Raw genomic sequence first — 23182 nt, 5'->3', positions numbered from 1 at the left:
GAGCCAACCCAAGAACTTAAGTTTTATCGCTCAAGTGAGGAGACCCCACTGCATGCCAAACTGGCAGGATAGAAGGAGCACTGAATGTAGAGTCAGGAGACCTAATTTTGCAGAAGGTCCCCACCCTTTCCCAGTTGTATGGTTTTGGCAAGTGACTTCTGAATTTCTTTGAGCGCATTTGAAAGTTTGGCGAATATCGAATGAGGTAATCCATGCAGCAGCCCAAGCAGCTTGGTGCTGGGGTGGGGGTGGGGAGCTGAGTCAGACTTGAACCCAGCCTTCCCCTCCTGAGAGGCAGGGCTTCCATATGGAATTAAGGTCACGGACTGCCGGCGCCTCGGCCAGGATGCACTCAGGGAGTGCTCCTGCCAGTCTCATTCTGAGGATGCGGAGGTCGCTCAGACGAACACCTGGCACCCACGGCACTCCGTGCCCGCCAATCTGTCTTTTCCCTTGTCCCCTGTCACTTAGCCCGTCCCTCTGATTTATGGATGAGGGCCAGGAAGCCCAGAGAAGGTAGGGCCTGCCAGCCATGCCTGAGTGATAGGTCCTGCCTGAGACCCGTTTCCCTCCAGGTTTGATGACCTTGGTCTCTTCCATCTGGCTGTTCACCAAAGTAGGTATTTCTGACTCAACTGAAAGAATAAAGTTGGTTTGATTTAGTAATTAAGTCAAAGCCTTCTTTTTAATCCTCTGGGGGTTCCACGATGTCAGGGCCTGTACTATGACTTGTGGTCTTTGGCTTTTGCTAGCTGGCTGTGTGACCTTAGGCAAAAGGCATGCCACCATGGGTACCCTACCTCAAGGACCTGTGTCTTAGTCCCCAGGGCCCCTTCCAGCTCTGAGATGATCGATGACAATGGGGGAAAGGTACACCTAAGGCCAGGTGGCTTCTTCATACAAGTAGTAAGTGAAATCTGTTTCCTTTTATGATATTCAGAGTAAAAAATTACCCCCCTCACCTTTTGCCATTTTCCCCAATCCCACTTCTCTCCAAAGTGACTACTGTTTGCACTTTTGTGGGTCTTTCTGCCCCTTTTGTATACATTGACTTGTGTATTCATGGTTCTACACAGATATGTTAAAAAATTTTTTTTTTAAGTTCATTTATTTTTGAGACACAGCATGAGCAGGGGAGGAGCAGAGAGAGAGGGAGACACAGAATCCGAAGCAGACTCCAGGCTCCGAGCTGTCAGCTCAGAGCCTGATGTAGGGCTTGAACCACAGACTGTGAGGTCATGACCTAAGCTGAAGTCGGACACTTAACCGACTGAGCCACCCAGGTGCCCCTTCACAGATACATTTTTAAAGCTCAGTAAATGGATCCCATAATAACTGCCACTTTACAAGACTGCCTTTTCCACCTGACTATATGTGTTAGAGATCTTTCCCTCTCCGTGCATGCAGATGCTTTTTTTGTAGTTGCATTACAGTCTATATTATGATGTTTGCTTAACTGTAAAAATTTTCCATAAAAATATATTTCTAAGTATATTTAGACCTTGGACATAAGGAACAATGGCTGTAAATGTCAGTGGTTAAATGGAGCCAGTCCATTAGGCTCTGGAAAGGGTGGCGAGGGACCAGGCACAGGGACGCTGAGGACCGCACCCTGGAAAGCTGGAACGAAGGGCTCCTGGGGAATTACTAAGAGGCTGACTGTTTGGACAGGGTTATTTTTGGAGATAGCCTGCCGGCTTGGGTGCCCTTGGCTGCAAGTGCAAGGCACTGAGCTGCGTCATCACCTTCTCCTCCTCCTCGCACGTTCCCTGGCACTGTCAGGTTTGTTTCTGTTCCCAGGACCTGAGGGGACCCAGTGGGAGGCCTGGAACAGGGACGGAAGGGAGAGAGGGAAGAAGAGGAGTATTTGATCTCAGGCTTGGAGGAGGGAGTGCACCCGTGCCACTCTGCTCTGTCTGGTTGATCAGACCCATCTGGAGTGTTTTGTTTCCCTGGCTCTGATACAGATCATGGGAAAAGGAAGCGAATCCAGAGATGGGCTCCTTGGAAGACAGAAGTTTAGGACACCGTGTTGGAGGTGGGATAAGTGTGGGCATTGGACTTTCCAGCCTGCAGGGCATCGTAAGTGGCACCTGCTTCATGTGGAAGAAGGATGGGAGGAGCACTGAGTGGCTGCTGTGGAGGGGAGAACCAGCATAGGTTGGAAGAAAAGCACAGGAGGATGGGAGATAAGGAAGAACTTATTCGGCAGAACTTCCCGACTGTGGAACAAACTGTGTCACAGGGCCGCAAACTCCCTGGGGGGAGTATTCAAGCCGACGTTGCGTGTGAACTTTGCAGTTTGGTTGTGGAGTGGTTGACTGAAGTGCCTGCTAAGGCCCCTTCCGGCCTTGGGAGCCTATGGGACAAGAGCCTGTGGGACCAGAAGCAGAAAGAGGCAAACTAGGACTGCAGGGTCAGGACAGGTTAGGGAGGGCGTAACTGGAGCTTTGTAAAGGTGGAATACAATGGAAGCCTTCAAAGGAGGCTGAAACATTGTTTCCCCTGGATCTTGGCAACCTTCCTCCTGTTCTGTCCTTGGCTTCAGCTCTACTTGACTTTTTATTCATAAATTATTTCCATAGTAATAAATATATCACATACACTTTAGATGACCAGGAAATCTGGCAACCAGAAAAGAACTACGTGTCCCAGGAGGATGATTCTAAATTTTTTTTTGATTACGGTCTTTCTAAATTTGCATCCATCTCCTGGTTTCCCTAGCCCAGTGCTGAGATGTCAGTCAACTTTAATTTTAGCAACACTGTACCCTTTGCAACCTCTTGAATGTCCTCCGATAGCACCCGCCATACTTAATGCTTGTGCCTTTCTTTTCTGTGGTTTAAGAGGAGCCTCTTGGACCTAAGGGTTAGTTGCGTCTTGGTGCGGGCAGCATGGCAAGCTTACCAGGTTCTGGGCTTTTGCTGTGCCCCTGGCCCTGATGAAGCACTATGTATGTTCTCTCATTCAGTCCTCATAGTGACACTGTGTCTTGGGGTCATTAGCTCCGTTTTGCAGATGAGAAAACTGAGCTTCAGAGAGGGGTAGAGACTCCCCCGAAGATTCACTGCTGCTGACTACTGAAGCTGGCCTGGGGCAAAGCTCTTTCTCTATGTTATGTTACAGGTTTATCCACTGCTAATAATTCCAAGTCCTTTGAGTCTGAGAAGGGCTTCGTCCTTAGTTTTACAGGGGGCTTGGCTCAATTTCTCCGTACAGGGGCTGATGGAAATTTTCTGACATTCCCCTGAGAACATATGAAAGGAAGAATTCATGGGACATTCATGTGTGGATAGCATTATCTGTCATTCGTTTTGGTTACGAGTTGTTTGCGTCAAGCCTGGTTTGCGTTTTTTTGTTTTTGTTTTTTGCTTGCCCTTTAACGCTAGGATATCCACCTGACTCATTATCTGGTTATGACTAGGAACACACATACCGGTGGTGAGTATGGCCACAGATTAGTGGGTACCGCTGCTTGGCTACCTTAAATGCCTTTGGCTTGTAAATAGAACTCAGTATAGGCATTGTTATGGGCTTATCTTGCACCTGTGGTTTTAGGCTCTTAAACAGTTTCTTCTCTTGTAAAGTTTATTCAACGTTAATTGATTCATCAAGTATTTATTGAGGACCTATTATGTGCTAGTCATTGCGCTAGGCATTGGAATATTTACACATGTTGTAGGTAATATATACACATATTCAGTGTAACTAGCAAGGCCTTGGGAGTTAGTGGCAGACAGACTTCTTGTGTCACCCTCTTCTTCTCAGAGTCCTTGCTTTGTTCATTCATTCAACAAACATCGAATGCCCGTTATAGCCGATGCACAGCGTGCATTTTAGAATAGACACCCAGATACTCCCACAGTTTTGTTCTTAGTTGGAGGTAGACACTTAGATGTTAATTACGATCTTGTGTGATAAACCTTATGAAGCCGGGAAGAAGGTGTAGCGAGTTTGGGAAAGCTTTCTGGAGCAGGTGATGCCTAAGCTGGGTTTTGGAGGGCAGTAGCTGTTAGCCTCCAGGGAAAGGGCATTTGCAGGAGAAGGGGCTGCAGGAGGAAAGGTGTGGGGTGAAGAATGGCCCGTTTGCATGTGCTGGAGAGCCCCTAGGAGATTGGTGTTCCTGCAGAGGAGCACGACAAGGCAGGAGTGGGGATGAGGCTGGAGCCGTTGCATGCATTATCTATAATTTTCACAACTTCCCTCTGTGGCATATTCTGTTATCTCTGTTTAGTAGGTGAGGAAACAGAGGCTGAAGAAGGTTGGGTGACATGCTCACAGTCAGCCAGAGAGTGACTTAAGGTGCTTTTGTACTTGAATGTAGGCCTAATCAGGTGCCTGCAGGGGCAGGTTGGGAAGGCCAGGCTTGCTGGCTAAGAGGCTTGTTCCTTCTCCATTGATCTTTCAAGGGTAATACCCTGTTGAATCTTCTTCCTTCTACATGCATCATGTAGGTCTGTGTTGAAGGCCTCTTCTAAGGGTTGTTCTGGTTTTTGCCCTCCCTTTCATTCAGAGACTCATTAGTCCAGAAATCTTCAAAGGAAACCTTTGTGTGCCGAACTTTGTGGCAAGGGAGGTGAAGAACCTTCATGCCCCTTCTCACAAGTTCCAGGTTCACTTAGCAGCCTAAGCATTACCTGTGAATGTTTAGTCTGGAGAAACCCTTGGGTATTGGAGAGGGAGCAAAATCAATCTGGGCTGGAAGAATCTGGAACAGGTGGGTCTTGAGCTGTTCCTTTAAGAATGAGTATGATCAGGAAGGTGGATGACTCATAGATGACCTCTAAGACTATTGTGTCTCTCCCCATGAAGAAAGGGACACCTTTGTCCTATTCTTCCCATCTCCCAAGCTAATTAGTTTCTGGCTTGGGCTTGGCTCTTGGGTCGAAGGCAGTATCCATTCAAGCATTCAAATAAAGTTTATTGAAAAGTAATCAATGGAGAGCTCAGAGACAAGAATGAATTAGAAGGGGGCAGTTCCAGAGCTAAGGAAACACGAGGATGCAGACATCATCGTGGAAAAGTTAATAAAGGAACAAAGTAGTATACACGGAAAACTGAATTGTTAGAGAGGGAAGGCTGAAGGAGGATCACAGTGCATGCTGAGAAAAACGATAAGGAAATTAATCAGACAAAAGTCAGAGCTCTAAAGGTCACACAGAGGCGATCCCTCAGAATGGTGACTGAGGCATCTGAAAGATACACGTCACTTCTGTTCACGTTCCATTGACCAAAACGTGGCAACCATGCCTGGCTGCAAAGGAGGCTGGAAGAACGTCTCCAGCGGGGGAGCGGGGCACCCTCTTAAAACTCAGGTCGGGGGCGGGGTGCTTGGCTGGCTCAGTCGGTAGAGCATGTGACTCTTGATCTCAGGGCTGTGTTCAAGCCCCATGTTGGACGTAGAGCCTACTTTAAAAAAAAAAAAAAAGAAAGAAAAAACCCAAAAACTCAGGAAGAGGAGGAAAATGGATATTGGGAGCAATTCGCCTATGCCACAGAGCAAAAGACCTGTTGGCCTCAGGCTCGATCAGCAGGAGAAGAGAACATGGAGAAGAAGAAATATTTACAGGGTTCTGAGGGAAAGGCAGCATGACTGAAGACTTTTGCACTGACGTACATCACTCTACAAGGATAAGGCAGGTAGCCATTTTCATGCATGCAAGAACAAAGGGAATAGGGCCTACGTGAGCTCTTCTCGGGAAAACCTACCTGATCATGAGAAGGATGAATCAAAAGTGGGCTTAGGAAGGCATGGTTAAGGGTCATTTGGTGAGCTCTTAACCTACTCAAATAGAAGCTAAGCAAGAATGTGAGAAGTAACAGGAATGTAAGTGAAGAGGAAAGTGTATGTGCTAGCTTTCCCGCTCTCATACTGTCTAAAGAGAAAAAGTTATGGGTGGGACACCTGGATGGCTTAGCCGGTTGAGCGGCTGACTCTTGATTTTGGCTCAGGTCATGATCCCAGGGTTGTGGGATTGAGCCCCTTGTCAGGCTCCAGGCTGAGAAGGTTGCAATTCTCCCGCCCCTACCTCTCTCCCTCTCTGCCCCTCCCCACTCTCTCTCTCTCTCTCTCTCTCTCTCTCTCTCAAATAATAATAATAAAAAAGTCATGACTCTAACCAGTCAACTCATTGTTTTCTTAAACTTGGAGGGATCTTTTTTTTGTTTATTTATTTATTCTGAGAGAGAGAGAGAGAGAGAGAAGGGAGAGAAAGCGAGTGAGGGAGGCCACTTTGCGAGGGTGATGGAGAGAGAATCCCAAGCAGCCTTCTTGCTGTCAGCACAGAGCCGGACACAGCACTCCAACCCCTGACCCTGAGATCGTGACCTGAGCTGAAATCAAGGGTCAGACACGCAACCGACGGAGCCACCCAGGCGCCCCAAACTTGGAGGAATCTTTGGGGAAATAATATCTATTTGGGGGGGAGAAACATTTATTAAAAGTCTGGCATTTAGGAAATTTTACTTTTCGGTGGAATGGGAAGAAAAGAAAAGAAAAATAAAAAACAGCTGCTTTATTAAGTAGTTCCACCCATCCTTGTTTCATCCATGCCTTCTTTCATCCTCCACACGTCCATCTACATGTAAAGGTAGAGACAGGTGAAGAATGATATTAATCTTTTTTTTTTTTTTTCTGGATGGAGGGATCTTGGGTGGCTTTTAGCTCTTTATAATTTTGTGTTAGGTTATTAAAAGGTATTTTTTTTAAGTTTCTTAAATTTTTTTTTAATGTTTATTTTTAAGAGAGAGAGAGAGACAGAGTGAGAGCAGGGTAGGGACAGAGAGAGAGGGAGACACAGAATCCGAAGCAGGCTTCAGGCTCTGAGCTGTCAGCTGTCAGATCATGACCTGAGCCAAAGTCGGACACTTAACCAGTTGAGCCACCCAGGCGCCCCTTAAGTTTATTTATTTATTTTTGTCAGTGCAGAACCAGGTGCAGGGCTCTATGTCATGAACCATGAGATCATGACCTGAGCCGAAATCGAGAGTCAGATGTCTAACCAACTAAGCCACCCAGGTACCCCCTAAAAAAGGTATTGTTAGATGCTGATGCTCAGGGTGTGGAGAGCAGGTGGGAGACACAATAGGTGAATCAGACATTGTCTTTTCATGGGGAAGCTGGTGAGTCAGTTGCATGAATGCTGAACTCTGAGCAGAATGAGACACTGTAAACCGGATGACCCACGGGGCGGTGGGGCCCAGAGGACGAAGGGGAAGGTTTCACGAAGGAGACGGAGTTTGAACTGGACGGTGGAAGAATGACAAGAGTTCTGATAGGTCAAGGATGGGCGAAGGGCATGCCTAGCAGGGGCGGGGGCACAGGCTTGGAGGAGTGAAGGCAGGCCATGTCTGGGTAGCTGTGAGGCATTTGTGGTGGTTGGGGAACAAAGGATGGACGGAAGAGTAGCCACTGTTCATGAAGCGTGCACGGCGTGCCATGTGTGACACACAGCATCTCCCAGTTTCCCAGCAACCCTATAGGATGGTTATAATTACCCCTACCGTACGGATGAGGAAACTGAGGTTAAGAGATTTATTGGCCGAAAGTTGCACAGTGCGAGACGGTGGCTTGGACCCCCGTGCTGCCTGGGCTCCAGAGCCCACGATTTTTCCACGGTGCTGGGATTTGTAGTGCACAGAAGACCCGAGTGGCCACCGTTGTGAGACATAAATTATAAAAAGACAAGCAGATGGAAACAATATTTTGATAGGTCAAGACTCGCCAGGTAACTATACTTCATGTATTTGCATACATCTAGACTTATGAAATACAAATCTATCTCACAGGTAAAACAGGTGAAGAAAAAAGCCTAAACTGTGGTCCAGACTCTGCCATCTGGCAGCTGTGTAGCCTCAGGCTACCTAATCCATAAAAGGGGATAATCATTGTGGGGCTGCCTATCCCCAGATTGGTCTTTATGTTCAGATTAGATCATAGATGTGAAAAGATGGCAAAGTGTGAAAGAGCCACACAGAAGGGTTTGTTACTGCTGGCACACCCCTTGCCCCTGTGAGAACGTACAGACGTCTGTTAGGGCACCCACAGGTGTTCATAAAAACTCCCCCAGTCGTGGCCGTGCTCCCTGCAGACTTGCAACAACTTGGTCAACAGGCGAGAAGCTGTGCTCTCCTGACTCAGACTACCGGCTGGGGACTCTGATGGGAGGTAGTGGAGAGGGGGGCAGGCCGGTCCTCTGGGTCTCTCTCACTGCCGGGTGAGGGGAGGCTCCTGCCTGCCTTCCTGGTTGCTGGCAAAGTCTGGGCCAGAGTTGAGTCGGGACAGCTGTGAACAGCTTGGTGAGTTACACAGGGCCCAGGAGGGTGTTCCAGACGCGCCAGGCTACCGGAAGGAATGTTGGAGTGGCCAGGTGAGCAGGCCCCTGCCATGTCCGTCTGGTAGAGGCTTGTGGTCTGGAAAATGGACCGGAGGGACAGAGACATCAGGGACCTCTGGGGGGAGCAGTCTTTACTTTTCGGGAGTGCTGATGAGGACAAGGCCTTGGGGAAATTGGTCTCTCACACTACCCACGAGGAAGTGCCTGAGCACCGACCTAAGGTGGCCTGAGGTGACTTACATCTGCCCCAGGAAGTGTTGCGGTTGTTCCGGGGTCTGGGGTGGGGCCTGGCTTGCCACTCACCAGGCATCCGAAAGCCCCGTCTTGTGTGTTGTGTGTGGGGGTGATGGGTGGTTTTAGAGGGAGCTAAGCTGCTCCTTACTGCTAAAGAAACCAGTTCCTTCCTTTTCCTACTGGTCTCTCTGCTGAGCCGAGACAGGCCTTTGAGTCCAGCATTAGCTCAGGACGGGCCCCTCAGACTGCTGGCACCCACAGGAAAGAGAAGACCTTTCATCTCGTATGCTGTCCTGTGTTCTGTGGAGTTAGCTGGGTTAGACAGTGGACCCCTGGATGGCAGCAGGCTGACTGGCTTCGTGGCACAGCCCCGGGCCCAGCCCAGCACCCAGTCCCTCCCCACGCTCACCGTCTGCCCTCCGAGACCAGGATACAGATGCGCTCAGCCACCAGTGAGCGTGAGCAGGTGCCCCCTAGGTCAGGTCACAGTGTGGAGCACAGTGGGAGATTCAGGAGCCCGGGGTGGGGAGCACTCCGGGCTCTGGTGGACCCTTCTGCTCCACTGGATGGTCCTTTCCCCCTCACTTCTGGCCTTAGACGTGAGACACAAGCCGCAAGATGAAACAGGGAATGTTCTCTGGGCTGACCTGTGGGAGCTGAGCCCTGGTGGTGGGGAGGGGTCAGGTTTAGGACCTCGCTCTTCTCTTATCCCACGGAGAACCAGGGTCCCGGGAGTTTGTCCCAGGTGAGAGGGAGAGCAGGCAGTGAGGGAGCTCTGACAAAAGCAGCTGGGCTGGACCTCCATTTATCCAGACTGTCCGCACAGCCTTTGTCAACGGGAGGATGCTGGCCCCGGGCCTGAGCTGGGGGTGGTTAATGACAGCGTTGGGAATAAATCCCTAGAAGATGCTTCCTGCCAGAGGGCTTGTGGCGGTTCCTTTTTTGCTCTAGACAATGAACATTTTATTCTGGCTTATAAATCAAGAGGAGAGGAAAGATCAGGTAGGCAGGAGACAGATGAAAGGCACCTCCCAGGGACATGCTTCTGCACTTGGGAGAGTCCTACCCTTGTCTCCCAGACAGTCCAGGTAACGCCCCGGGGTGGGGGGATGGGGGCGTGCTGGAAGGCAACTCACTGGCTTCCCCATTACTATCTGCAGTGTCACCTTTCTCAGAAAGCCCTTATCATACTGTGGGGAGAAAAAAAAACCCCGCATGTTTTGCAGGCAGATGGACGCGGGTTTAATTCCAGATGTGCCACATCTTCGTTGCGCAAACTTGAGAACTCAACTTCTCTGACCCTCAGTTTTGTTTTGTTTTGTTTTTAAATTAAAAAAAAATTTTTTTGTTTTGAGAGAGAGAGTGAGAGAGAGAGACAGTGCAAGCAGGAGAGGGGCAGAGAGAGAGGGAGACACAGAATCCGAAGCAGGCTCCAGGCTCCGAGCTGTCAGCACGGAATCCGATGTGGGGCTCGAACTCACAGACCGCGAGATCATGACCTGAGTTTAACCGACTGAGCCACCCAGGTGCCCCTCTGACCCTCAGTTTCTCATCTGCAGTGGGTATTTAAAAAAATTTTTTTTTAATGTTTATTTATTTTTGAGAGAGAGAGAGAGACAGAGAGAGACAGAGAGAGACAGAGAGAGAGAGAGAGAGAGCACGCACGAGCGGGGGAGGAGCAGAGAGACACAATTCAAAACAGGTTCCAGGCTCTGAGCTGTCAGCACAGAGCCTGATGCGGGGCTTGAACTCACAAACCACAAGATCATGACCTGAGCCAAAGCCAGGCGCTCAACCGGCTGAGCCACCCAGGCACCCCTTATCTGCAGTGGGTATTAATCAGTGCTACCTCGTAGCATGGGTACGAGTCCTGTGTAGTGCTTAACCTAGTGCTGGCACACGATTAGTGATAAAAAATTGGTAGCTATTTAATGTGATAGTTATTTTCAGTTATTGGCCACCCGATGGGCCTGACACTCTGCTGTGGATATGAGGCTACGTGTGTTCCAGCCTCTCCCTGGAGGAGCTTCTGTCTAGGAGAAGAGGCGGGCATGTGGATTCAGGGCACAGATGAACAGGAGCAAGAGACAGAGAGGGGCGGGGTCAGAGAAGAAGAGGTGAGACCCCCGGGGAGCGGTTTGCCTGCGCACTTAGGGTGGAGTAGAAGGAAGTTCACAACTAAGAATTGGCATGGTATCCATTGATAAGGGAGGTCAGGAGCTGATAGTAAGGGACACTGGGGGATGAGCAGGGGAGCTCACAGGGCTTCTGCCTTCCACTGGCATTCAAGTGCAACACAGTTGAGGCTCAGGATGAAGTCTGCAGTCTTTTTCCAGCAGTTGGTGGACACGGACAGGGACCTAGCCAGGCTTGGCTCAGGGAGGGAGTGTTGAGATGGCACTTATCGCTACAGAGATCTCTCCAGACTCAGGGCCAGGATCAAGGGGGGAACTTCCCAGAGGGAGAAGGACGGATCACCAGACGGGAATTGCAAATAAGGAACCCCTAACATGCAGGCTCTGAGGGGGTGTGGACTGGAGGGGGCTTCACAAAACTTTGGCAGTGAACTGTTGTTATCAAATCGGAACCCAGGGAGGTTGGGTGGGAGAGGTGACCTGTGAATTCCAGTGATCCCATATGTAGTGCTAAATGTGACAAAAAAAGAACCACAGGACACCCCCTTAATATTTAAGGATACACGTTTGTGATTTTAGTTTTTTTGCAAATGACTTGAAAACGCTGTGACACATACAAATTGGGTGAATCATAGGATGACATAAAAGGAAAATTATATTTGCTACAAGGATAGTATATGCCACCTAGCTGGTGATAAAAATAAACACAGCAGCTTTCATTCACTGGACTCTTCCCACGTGTACTTTTACAGGTATGTGATACTTAACAGGTATCACATGGAACCCTTGTTAACTCCAGCTCATTCTCCCCAGCATGCCTGCACCCCCCACCTCCCCCCCCCAGCTGAATGTGACACTGGAGAAGCAGATCACTTCCTGACTGGTCCCTCTCTCATTCGTGACCATGATCCTTCAGTGGACTTGGGCATTGTCAGGTCATCTTTCTCCGTTCCCTTCGTCCAGTGATTCTCAACTCTGGCTTCCGTTAGCATTACCTGGGGGAGATCATAAAAGGTATTGCTTTTATTTTCTTGGGTAATTCCACCCAGAAAGAATGAAATCCAAGTCTTTATGGAGATGACCTGGGCATCAGTATCCTTTTTAAAAGCTCTGTGGTTGGGGTCCCTGGGTGGCTCAGTCAGTTCAGTGACCGACTTCGGCTCAGGTCATGATCTCACAGTGTGTGAGTTCGAGCCCTGTGTCGGGCTCTGTGCTGACAGCTCAGAGCCTGGAATCTGTTTCGGATTCTGTGTCTCCCTCTCTTTCTCTGCCCCTTCCCCACTCGTGCTCTGTCTCAGAAATAAATAAACATTAAAAAATTTTTTAAAAGCTCTGTTGTTGATTCCAATGGGCAGCCTTGGCTGAGAACCACTGCGATTCTCTAGGTGACTGTTCACAGCTTTTTCTCTGTCTTCAAACCTTTAACACCTCTTCTCCCATCCTTACTCTTAGTCAGAACCTTGGTTTCCACTTACCTGAGAAACTAATGGCAATCAGAGAACTTTCACACCTTCCCACCACCAAATTCCTCTTTCTGCCCGTTACCTTGGAGAATGACTTGTTTCTGCTCCTACATAAGACCAACCCCTCCACTTGTGTGCTGCATCCTGTTCCCTTTACTTAATTAAGGACATGACTCCAGCAATATTCCCTTCTCTTCCCAATGTTTCTCTCTTTCTGCTGGACCATTCCCATCTGCCCGCCCCATCTGTCTATCCCTGGCTGTTGTTCCTCCCACTGAAACCCACTCACGTGCATATTGCACACGTGCTTCTTCCCTTAACCTCATCTACTCCTCCCGCTGCTGTCTCCTTTTTTGTTCCTTGAAGGAATCATCTGCGCTTGCTCCCTGTAGTTCCTCTGCTCTCGTGATGTAAGCCCAGTCAAATCCATGTTTTGCCTCCATCACTCCACAAAAACCACACCTGTCAGGTTCACCAGTGACCTCCACATTGTCCATCCCAGTGGTCAAGTCTCAGCCCTTACCTTGATTTATCAGCAGCATTTGGTATGGTTGGTTATTCCATTTCCCTTAAAAAAGTACTTTCTCTGGGCTTCTGGAACACCACACCCTTTGGTTCCCCTCTTCTGTCACTGGCTTCTGCTCAGTCTCTTTTGTTGGCTCATCTTCACTTGTTCTCTTTGGAACGTGTCAGGGAGCAGCCCTTGGACTTGACTTCTCTGTCTCCTTACTCCCTGGTGCCCTCCTACCATCCATATGTCAACAACCCTCTTTGTAGCTCCATCTCAGACCTTGACCCCCAAACACTGTACTCCTGTCTTCAGTCACCTATTCACCACATTTCCTGGGATGTCTAATAGACATCTCAATGATGACACGTTCAAGACTGAACTTTTCCCTCCAAAGCAGCCATCCCCACTTCAGGGGGTGACAGCTTCATCTTCCAGTTGCTAGGGTTTCAAACTGTGGAGTCACTCTTGATTCTGATTTTCTCATGCTGGATCCAGGCTATCAGCAAACCACGTCAGCTGCCCTTGCAAAGTAAATCAAGAAACCAACTCCTTGCTTGATCTACTAAATTCACCCTGGTCCGAGACCGATCAATCTCTAATTAAAAAAAAAAAAATTTTTTTTTTTTACATTTTATTTATTTTTGAGAAACAGTGAGACAAAACGTGAGCGGGGGAGGGGCAGAGAGAGAAGGAGACACAGAATCTGAAGCAGGCTCCAGGCTCTGAGCAAGCAGACAGCACAGAGCCTGACGCGGGGCTTGAACCCACAAACTGTGAGATCATGACCTGAGCCGAAGTCGGACGCTCCACCGACTGAGCCACCCAGGCGCCCCATCAATCTCTAATTATTAAAAGAGCTTCTCAACTGGGCCTCCTTCTTACATTTTTGCTCCTGTGGTCTCCTCCAAATGTCAACTAGAGTGATGATGTTAAAAGGCATCATGTCATTTTCTGCTCAGAAACCAACAAGGGCTTCTCGTTTCACTCAGAGCCAGAGTTCTTAGAAGGGTCAACAGGGTTCTGCATGATCTGGTCCTCAGGTCCTCACAGACTTCAGCTCCTATAATTTTCTGCCCCTCCATTCTGTCTTACTTCATGTCCCTTAAACAGAAAGCCCCTTTTTTCCTCAGAGCCTTTGCACTGCTCTTCTGCTCCGTTGGAACACCCTTCCTTCATACACTGTCATTGAGTTCCCCTTCTTTTCCTTCAGGTTTCTAATTAGATGTCACCTTATTTGAAAGGCCACTCTGACCACCGTATATAAATTAATCTGATACCAGCCTCCTCTCTCCTCCCCCCTGGTTCCCTCCCCTTTATCCTGCCTTGCTGTTCTTTAGTGGTACATATGGCCATCTGATTTATTTACCGTGTCTCTTCTCACTAGGAAGTTGTTTCTACGAGGGCAGGGACTTTGTCTCTTTTGTCCATAATTATTTTTCTAGGACCCAGAGCAATGCCTCAGGAATAATGGGCACAATACATAGGTGTTAGGTGAATTTAACTTCATCTTCACAACACCACTTCAAAATTAGTTGGAATAACCCACAATTTATAGATGAGGAAATTGAGGCTCAGAGCGGTTAAGTAACATTTTCAAAGTAACAGAGCTTGCTAGCACAGAACTGGGACTCACGCTTTCTAAGTGACTGTGCCCTCAGATGCTCTCCCTGTTGAACCTGGCCTCCCCCCACCCCACATTCCACCTTGCCTCATTTTTTTCATATCTCATTGCAAGAGGGCAGCCCCACAGCCTGACAAAATCCCTGTGAAAATGCCCCATGTGTGACTGGAGGTGTGGGAGGTGCATAGGAAATGCACCTACAGTCTCTTATCTGCAATTTCCAAATCCAAACGTCTGGGAAAACCAAGTTTAACCCATTTGGTGGCGAAACCTATCTGGACTAATGTGAGGCTATTCATAAATCTTTATTTAACCTACTTAGAATAAGCATTCATTTGTTTTGCTGCAGAAACATGAATCCGCATTATTATGAGGAGCTGCCCTGCCCTTGCTGTGGGTGTTACGCAGTATATAGTTTAGGGAACGCAGCACTTTTCCAAAATATGAAGCATTCCGAATTCCAACACTTATCTGGCCTCCAAAGATTCCTGATAAGTGATTGTGAACCATAGTTAATGCTTTCCTAAATGTCTGGCCTTGGAAACTCTGTGGAAAACAAGTTTGTTGTTGTTTTTTTCTTTCTTTCCCTGGTAACTAAGATTTCTTTTAAGGATCTTTCCAAGAACAAGCTCAGTTTTAAGACCTAATTAAGATCAGGCACAGCAGGCCAAGCCGAGTCGGGCATGCGTGAGATGCCTTCCTGAAACAGAGGGAATGAATAAAAGTCTACCTACTGAAGAGTGAGACCACCCCTCCCCAACATTTTTGTTGTTGCTGGTTCTCACAGTGCTGGCAAGCTAGGAGTAGACCTCCTTTTCCTTGGTCACAAGACCTCTCTGCATAAACTTAACAGCCCAAGAGAAAAGACCTATAGATAATGATATTTAGCGTTCTTACTCTCAGCCCTCCGGTGGTAAGAGTTCTGTCTATGTAAGTGGAGCTTCCGGTCCCTTTAGTGTCTCACTTGTAAATTTAAAAAGACCACTGAGGATCACCAGACATTGAGAAAAGCTCAAAACCTAAATCACAGAAACCAAAAGAGACGAACAACGACCACATAAAAAGAAACTCGCAAGACATAGAGACAGAGCAGGAAGAGAAGCAGATTTTACCAAAACCGTTAAGTACTGGTGTCCGTGAAGATAGCACAGTGATAACATAAAGACAGGTGTGCAACAAAAGGAATATTCAGAGACTAACAAAGAACTCTTGGAAATTAAAAGTATGACAGAAATCAATGAGTCAGTAGACTATTTGGAATACAAAGTTGAAGAGATCTTGGAGAAAGGCTAGAAACCAAAAAAAAAAAAAAAAAAAAAAAAATTAAAAAGGGCTATGGAATGAAAAGTAAGAAAGGATCATTCGGAGAAGTTCAACATCTGAATAGGAGGACATAAAAAGGAGAATAGAGACAACAGAGAGAAAGAGTTATGGAAGAAATAATACAAGGAAAACTCTGAGACCTGAGGAACATAGGCTTCTAGATGAAAAAACTCGCTTGAGAGCCTAGTGCTGTGAATGAAAAAAGACATGCATCAAAGCACGTCATTGTGGAAAAAAAAACCCCACATAAACCAGAAGCAAAGCTTGAAGACACAAGCAAAAAAAAAATCCCAAAGTAATTACATATAAGAATAGAAATCTTACAAATAAGAATAAGAAATAGAATAAAAATAAGAATAAGAATACATATAAGAAATAGATTCTACGGCAACACTAGAAGCTGGAAGGCAATGAATGGAGCTGTACCTTTAAGGTTCTGAGAGGGATTTATATCCTACTGAGCATTTATAGTCAGGCAAATTATTAATCAAATGTGAGGGAGGAATAATGGCATTTCAGATGTGAGAAAACTCAATTCTTTTACCTCCCATACATCCTTTCTGAGGAAGCTACTCTAGATGTGTTCCTTCAAGATTAGGAGGTATTTAAGACAGGAGAAATGGAATCTTCCTTTAAGCTCAGAGAGCAACCGGTTCAAGTTGGAGTAGGAGGACAGAAGATTCCAGAAGGGAGAGCATCAAGAAAAAAAAAAAACAAAGAAGTTGGAAAGTTGAGGACTGAATTAGTGATAGGTACACAGAAGATTAAACAAATAAACAGACAATAATGGCCTCCAGAAATGACAGCTGAGGAGTGTACACGAAAGAAATGAATCATAACACACCACAGAGCCTGGTTGTGAACAGTCATTTATCTGGCCATGATAATATATCTCCTAGTGTCGACTTAATAAAAAATGGTATAACTGTATTAGAAGAGGTAGACGAGGTACATGGGATGGTGGTAAAAGCAAGCTAAATTCTCATTTTTTGTAGTCGGAAGTAATGAATAATATCTAGCATTGACAGAAAATGCCATATAAGCATGCTATTTAGATATATACTGAGCTCACTCTAGAATTAGGTAAAAGAGCTGAAAGTCATAGTGTTTGGGTGGCAAAGATTACGGGGCTGGGGGGCTGGGGGAGGGCCTGAAATCATGTATGGGTATCGCTCTGACACTAAAATAGGCTCAAGCGTCTCCATGTATATCCACACCGGCAGCTCAAATAGGCACGGTCAGAACTGAGGGATTGTTTGCTGTCGGCGTGTTAACAACAAGAATGAATGGGTGTTTTGCACATGGCAGTGGCAGAGGACCTTCCTTTTTCTGATTCTTTGAAAAGGAATTCTTTACGCATTTTCTTTTCTTGTCAGAACCCGTGTATTCAGTGCTCAACTCACGTTTAATTTCAGCTTTTGATGAGAGAGCTTGGGGAGGCAGGCCGGCGTGTGGAATTCTGTCTTGGTCACTTACCAGCTTTGGGCCCGGCCTAGTTCCTTCAGCCCTTTTCCTCCTCTGAAAATGGAGAAAACGGGCATCTGGGGCACTCCGTCAGTTGAGCATCCGACTTCAGTTCAGGTCATGATTTTGTGGCTCACGGGTTCAAGCCCCCGCGTCGGGCTCTGTGCTGACAGCTCGGAGCCTGGAGCCTGCTTCGGTTTCTCTGTCTCCCTCTCTCTCTGCCCCTCCCCCACTTACTCTCTGTCTCTCTCTCCTTCTCTCTCTCCAAAATAAATAAGAACATTAAAAAAATAAAATAAAATGGAGAAAACACTCCTTGCCTCAGGGTTGTGTGAGGAATAAATGAATAAATTAGTATATTAAGTGCTTGGCACGTAGCAGTTGCTAAAAACATTTAAGTAAAAAAAAAAAAAAAAATAGAGGACTATTGTGGTTAACCCTTGGTCTAGTACAGGAGCCCTATAATGTCGGGTCCGGGCCCCACAGATGAACCATCCAGAAGAAACAAGAGCTCAGGAGGGAAGGAGGAGGCAGAAATACACCAGGAAGTCTTCTGATTTTAGCAGAAAGTCTTCTTGCGTTTTGGGTGCTGTGTCTTCTGATCTGACCGCAGAGCTCAGCAAATGGGTCGAGACCCAGATCCTGGAAAGTTTTATGTGTGTGGATCAATCAAAGCTCTTAGCTAATTTAGCTTCCATATCCAAACAATTGGAACGGTCGCTCGGTCGCTCGCCTTCCAGATAATGTGGAATAATGGATGGAGGGTTCACAGGGTTATCTTTTACTCCAGGGCTCCTGTGTGCCTTATGATGATCATGCATTTAAGCCAGGGACTTGGGCCCGGCTTACCCCTGGGACAGGCTGACCCATTCTCTGACTCAGAACCAAGCCCATTAGTAACGATCCTTGCCTGGAGGATGCTGGGCCATGAAATTCTTAAGATGTATGTTCTTGGCTCATTTTATGAACTTCTTTGGTTCTTGGTGGGCTCTCTAAATCCTGGTTTATGGTCTGTGGTCAGCGCCCACACGTTGTACGTCTGAAAGGAAACACCTGCATGCGGCATAAGGGAGTCAGCGAGGCCAAGGCAGCGTCTCATTTCTCTGCTTTCTTCCTTAGAATTATCTTCTGAGGCTTCCGGGCTGACCGAGGGCCTTGGCTGAGGAGGTGCTAGGGGCTGTAAGGTCGGGGAACAGCGCAGGCAGGAGTGAGGGCAGGGAGCGATAGAGCAGAGAAGAGGCCTCTAGCACGAGGAAGTTTTGGAGGCAAACTTTGGCTGGTTAGGCCGAGGGACAAAAGCAGTGAAACCAAATCTAGATATTAAGCCAGTGATTCATGTGGGATTTGAGCAGGGAGCAGGGAGCGGAAGACACACAGATTACAGTGGGGCATGAATTCAATGTATTAACACTGTGAGGAAGCACAGGCGTATACAGGTGGCTCGAGGGACATGGGGACTCTGGCCAGCTGAATGGATCACACTGGTAGGGTGATAGGAGTTAGTATGAGCCACTTAATAGAAAAGGCTTCAAATAGAAAAAGCTCTTGTTATTACTGTTGTAATTGTTTATTTCTCATGTTTCTACTAAGAACAAGTTGTACTTGCAGTCTAAGACTGGCCCATCTAGTTGCCTCATCTATCAGAAACCTAGTCGTAAACTTGGGAAGGAAGTTGGGGAAAAAAAAAGGCTTTGAGTAGCCACAATGGATGGCCAAAGCCCGACTACAAAGCCATGCACTGGGTGATGCTGGGAGAGCCCCTCTGCTCTCAGTCATGGCCCTGAAAGACTTCAGTGAGCCGGAGTCAGCTGGGACCCCAGAGCCTATCTAAACCTAGCTCTTCAGGGGTTTATGGAGGGGATTCGGGGGATGCTTATAGGAAGAAAAAGTAGGAAGTATAGATGAGCTTTGCAGTCTCTTGAACGTCACCAAGCGTCTGCTCTCTCTGGACCTGCACAGTTTCTTGTCTGCCTCTCTCTGGGCCTCTGCCCTGCTCTCTTTGTGGGCCAGCTTCCTCTCCTTCTGCAGGGCCCCACAGCCCCATCACTTGGTCTTGTGCATGGCATTCACTTCTTCTAGCCCTGCGATCCACCATGAGCTGACTGTAGTCTTTGGTCACCGTTGCAACTTTGAAAGTACTGATTGGTCCAGCACCCTTATGGGTGAGTTGCTTTTGAGTCAAAGTTCTACCCTGTGTCCATCCGGAGACTGCCCAGGTGTGAGTGTGGGTTGGGTAGCAGGAAGACCTGGCAGAATGACTTGAGCATTTGAATAGTACTGGAGGTCTGCAAGCCATCTGACAAAAGATTTCAGTAGCATTAGTGGAGCCCCACATTCCCTCATCAGTCGGCAGATTGCCGTGACTTGGGTGCAGGTGCATGGGGTGGAGAGGCAGGGGGTACTGATCAGCTGGGAAGGGGCACGAGACTAGGCTTCTCAGGGTCTTTGCCTAGGTCACAGGGCCACAGAAATCCAGGAAGTCTGTTTGGACAGATGATGGGGTGAACTATCCCTGTCTCGGTGAAGGTTTGGCCTGGAGCAAAAGGCAGGGTAAGGGAGTCTAGCTAGAGATGGGGAGGGGGGCCTCCCTCCTGGGAAGAGGGCAGGTGAGTCAGCAGCCCCAGAGTCCACCAGCCCTGGGAGCACCTTGCTTTTGTTCCCTGGGGAAGGCTCATTACCAGCAGGCTCCCAGGTGGCCACCAGCTCAGCTGCGGTTTGCAGGTAGAGATCTCGTCCCAGCCTGACCCAGTCTCCCCACGGAGACTTTGGCTCCTGCTGTTTTGTCAGCATTAATTACAGACAGCAGCAAAGTGCCCAACTGCTGCAAGTGACTTTTTCTTTTTCCATGTCAGCTGATGCCTTTGTCCTTTGCTCTGCTCTGCCCTGAACCTTTGTGGGACCTTGACATTTCCACCCCCTCAATGGCTCATTTCATCTTCACTTTCATCTGATGATGAAACTTCCTATCAGTGTCTGAAGTCTCATGGGGATGACTGTTGTTTCTCATGGCATCTCAGGGTCTCTTCCCCCTGGACACCATGCTTGTGTGTTACCACTCGTCTCTGTCCCTCAGGGGGTTTCCCACCTTTTGCTCCTTACCGTTCTCACTCAGGTACCCCCTCCCCAGGCTTGATTAGGGGAGTGCATTTAATCAGTAGGTCTTATCTTCTATTTGGGCTAAGCTGAATGTGAACATGAAAAGTGAGAATCCACACGGCTGGCACTCCACTCTCATTTCCACTGCCAGTGTTACCCGTGGTGAGCCAGGATGTGGGTGAGGGAGGGGCCAGGCGGCCCTGGGGAAGGAGCAGCGGAGGAATGGGCACCCTTCTCCATGGCTGAGAGCAGCTTATATGGCACAGAAGTCCTGGAGGCAGCATTCCAAGATGAGACATTTGGAAACTCTTTGACCGGGCCTTTAAGGAAATAACCTTGGATTTCCCCAAAGATTTACTTTTAAGCACTCTTTGTAATTACCATAAAAACATTGGAGATGGCCAGCCTTTGGGGGTGGGGTAACATTTATAGCCACATAGGTGCAAGTTATATCACTGTTACAATGGGGCTGCAGGAGAACGCTGATGACACAGAACCAAGTCATGCCTAGCTTTATTGCAGCTTTGTGAAAGATCTGGATAACCAAATAAAACCAGGAAGAGTGTGTTATCTGTAGTTATCTTGGGTGGAGAGGAATAGGTAATTTTTTTCCTTCTGTTGACTTAATTATATTTTCTGAAGTTTCTAGATTAAACATAACTTTCTTTGATCCTGGGAAAAAAAACAATTACTTTAAAAACATGCTGTTCACCCAGACAGCTACAATAATATATGGACTGAAAATTTAGTTTCCGTTAAAAATGGTCTCGAAATAAATCGGGAATTGAATTCACATTCGTAACATTCCAAACAACATACTGTGGGTCAAAGGGAGACTGTGAGCAAGTTGGATGTGTTCGTTGATTGAAATCAGGTATCCATAAGCCTTATCTAAACATGAGACTTGGGGCCAGAACTGTACTTTTCTTTTTCTTGCTTTTCTTACTAATAATAGCAAGTAGCACAGGATTAAGTGACTGTGGTAGAATTTGCTTTGCTTCATCTAGAGCTCAGTGAAATTGCACAGCCCCCGAAGGGGTAGGTCTGGGTGAATAGATGGGGAGTTTGGGTCCTGGAAAGGTACCTGGCTGTTTCAGGTGGGGCTGTAGTTCTGGAAGGGGCTCTGAGGTGTCACGAGTGACCAGGGCCAGGAGTGGGAGGAGGAAGGGGGCTAGCCCTCCTGCATGTGTTAACATATGCGCTTCTGGTGCTTTGTCGGCAACTTTTCTGTGTGTGTGTGTGTGTGTGTGTGCCTGTGTGCGTGTGTGTGTGTGTGTGTGTGTGTTTCCTCTGTAGGTGAGGGAGAGCCAATTGTGCAGAGCTCTGCGGCCAGCAGCCCACAGAGAAGCAGTGAGCCCCAGCTGAAATGAATTGGCCTCCTTGAGCGTGCCCACGCCCTGGTGCCCAGCCTCTGTCGCAGCAGTGAGGTAAGACCCCTTGAATCCCAGCTTGGGGACAGAGAGGGCAGAACGAGGTCTCCTCTTTGGAGGTGCTGGAAACCTCTCCCTCTAAAGCTCAAGGGAGAAGGAGCAGTTGTTTCTAGTATAAACCACCTGCTTCTACCTTAGCCCGTTGCGGAGCAAGGTCACTTGGTGGCTATAGAGGCTTTGATTTTTCCAAGGAGGGCTTTTGGAATCTTAACGGGGAGTTGTGTTTTTCTCAGTTGCTGGTGAAATTTGAACTCCAGAGGGGATGAATTTATCCTCCAGGTAAGACTGCATGGGATTCACGTGAATGACTTAACTTAGGGGGCACCTGCTCTGTTCTGCGAGGGAGCTTGAGCTCTTAGGATACTTTCTTTCTGTCTCACACCCAAGGGAGACAGAATGACCAAAATGATGTGAGGAGGTTATTACAAAGCATTCCACTAAGCTCACTAAAAAATGACTAATTACCTAGATATGTTCTGATTGTAAAGGTAATATGTGCTCATAGGACATCTGGAGAAATACTGACATGGAAGAGAATAAAACAGGCCTGAAATCCTACCCCTGCTGACAGTCCTTCAGATAATTTTCATTAAGGTTACTCCTTCAGTCCTTCAGTCCCCACGGCATGTTGCCGCCCCCTGCACGGAAGTAGAGAGGTGAGGCCGAAAGAACCCTTAATTAGGAGCCCGGAGAATTTGCTGCTAGTTTGGGCACTCTCAGAGAGCCGATTTTTAAATATTTAGGAGTTTTGCAAACTGCTTGTTAAAAACTGTTGACAGCTAGAGATTGGCCATGGTGGGGAAGTTTACACTGCCGAAGTTAGCCAGTTTTATAAACCAGGGCTTTTTGGTTTTGGAGATTCAGGTTACTTGCTCGTTCTACCCCCGCAGGCTGGGAGGCATGAAGCAAGTCACTGTCCTGTGCATCTTCCTTGTCCTTCCTCTCCTGCGGAGAGTACTGCTCAATGAGCATTAGCAGAATGGATGAACGGATGAGATTTCTGTTCTAATCATCCCATGAGGCGGTCGTGAGGCTCCCTGCCCGTGGGAGGGGGCTTAGGTGATTGGTAAACCTTTGGTTTCTCAGTGGAGAGAAGTCTGCTGGCCTTTCCCCACGCCTTGGCTCTCGCTTCTTGGGAAATCTGTGAATTACTGACACCCTTTTGTAAGGGCAGATAAAAACTCTCCATTTACTCATGGACATCTGGGGCATATTTCCTTCCTGGAAAAATCAAGGAGTCGGTCAAAGAAGTGTGAAAAGGAAGGCCCAGCACGGCTACATGTGAGAGCCAGGACTGAAATTAGAGCTTTTGACTCTTAAATTCTACAGGAGGGTATGAGGGGGGAGGAGGAGGAGGAGGAGCACTTCCTGCCAAATGTAAAATTGAAACAAAAGCCTCTTTCTTCAAGGCCCTGCTGTGGGCAGATTAGAGCTAATTAAATTAGCATAATGGAGCCCCAGCCTCTGCCCTTCTCCCTCTACTTTCCTGGAACCTTTGGGCTCCCTGACTCCCTGCCCGCACCCTGTGTATTCTGGGGAAGGGGATAGGGAGAAGGTGGGGCATCAATT

General features: G+C 47.7%; 1 protein-coding gene across 4 annotated transcripts in view; it reads left to right on the top strand.

Moving 5' to 3' along the window:
- ST6GAL1 (ST6 beta-galactoside alpha-2,6-sialyltransferase 1) overlaps positions 1-23182 on the top strand; it is a 119445-nt gene that overhangs the window by 6722 nt on the left and 89541 nt on the right. For 2 of the 4 annotated variants that reach the window (XM_019463462.2, XM_019463460.2), the window contains exon 2: positions 21480-21610. The exons of the other annotated variants lie outside the window; for them this stretch is intronic. The gene's annotated coding sequence lies outside the window, so the exon portion shown is untranslated. The remainder of the gene's footprint in view (positions 1-21479; positions 21611-23182) is intronic. 4 annotated transcript variants of the gene reach the window in all.

Source organism: Panthera pardus, unplaced genomic scaffold (genome assembly GCF_024362965.1).
Source record: "Panthera pardus isolate Hobbes unplaced genomic scaffold, ASM2436296v1 HiC_scaffold_16, whole genome shotgun sequence".
NCBI classification, from domain to species: domain Eukaryota; kingdom Metazoa; phylum Chordata; class Mammalia; order Carnivora; family Felidae; genus Panthera; species Panthera pardus.
This window is presented reverse-complemented; position numbering and strand designations above follow the sequence as displayed.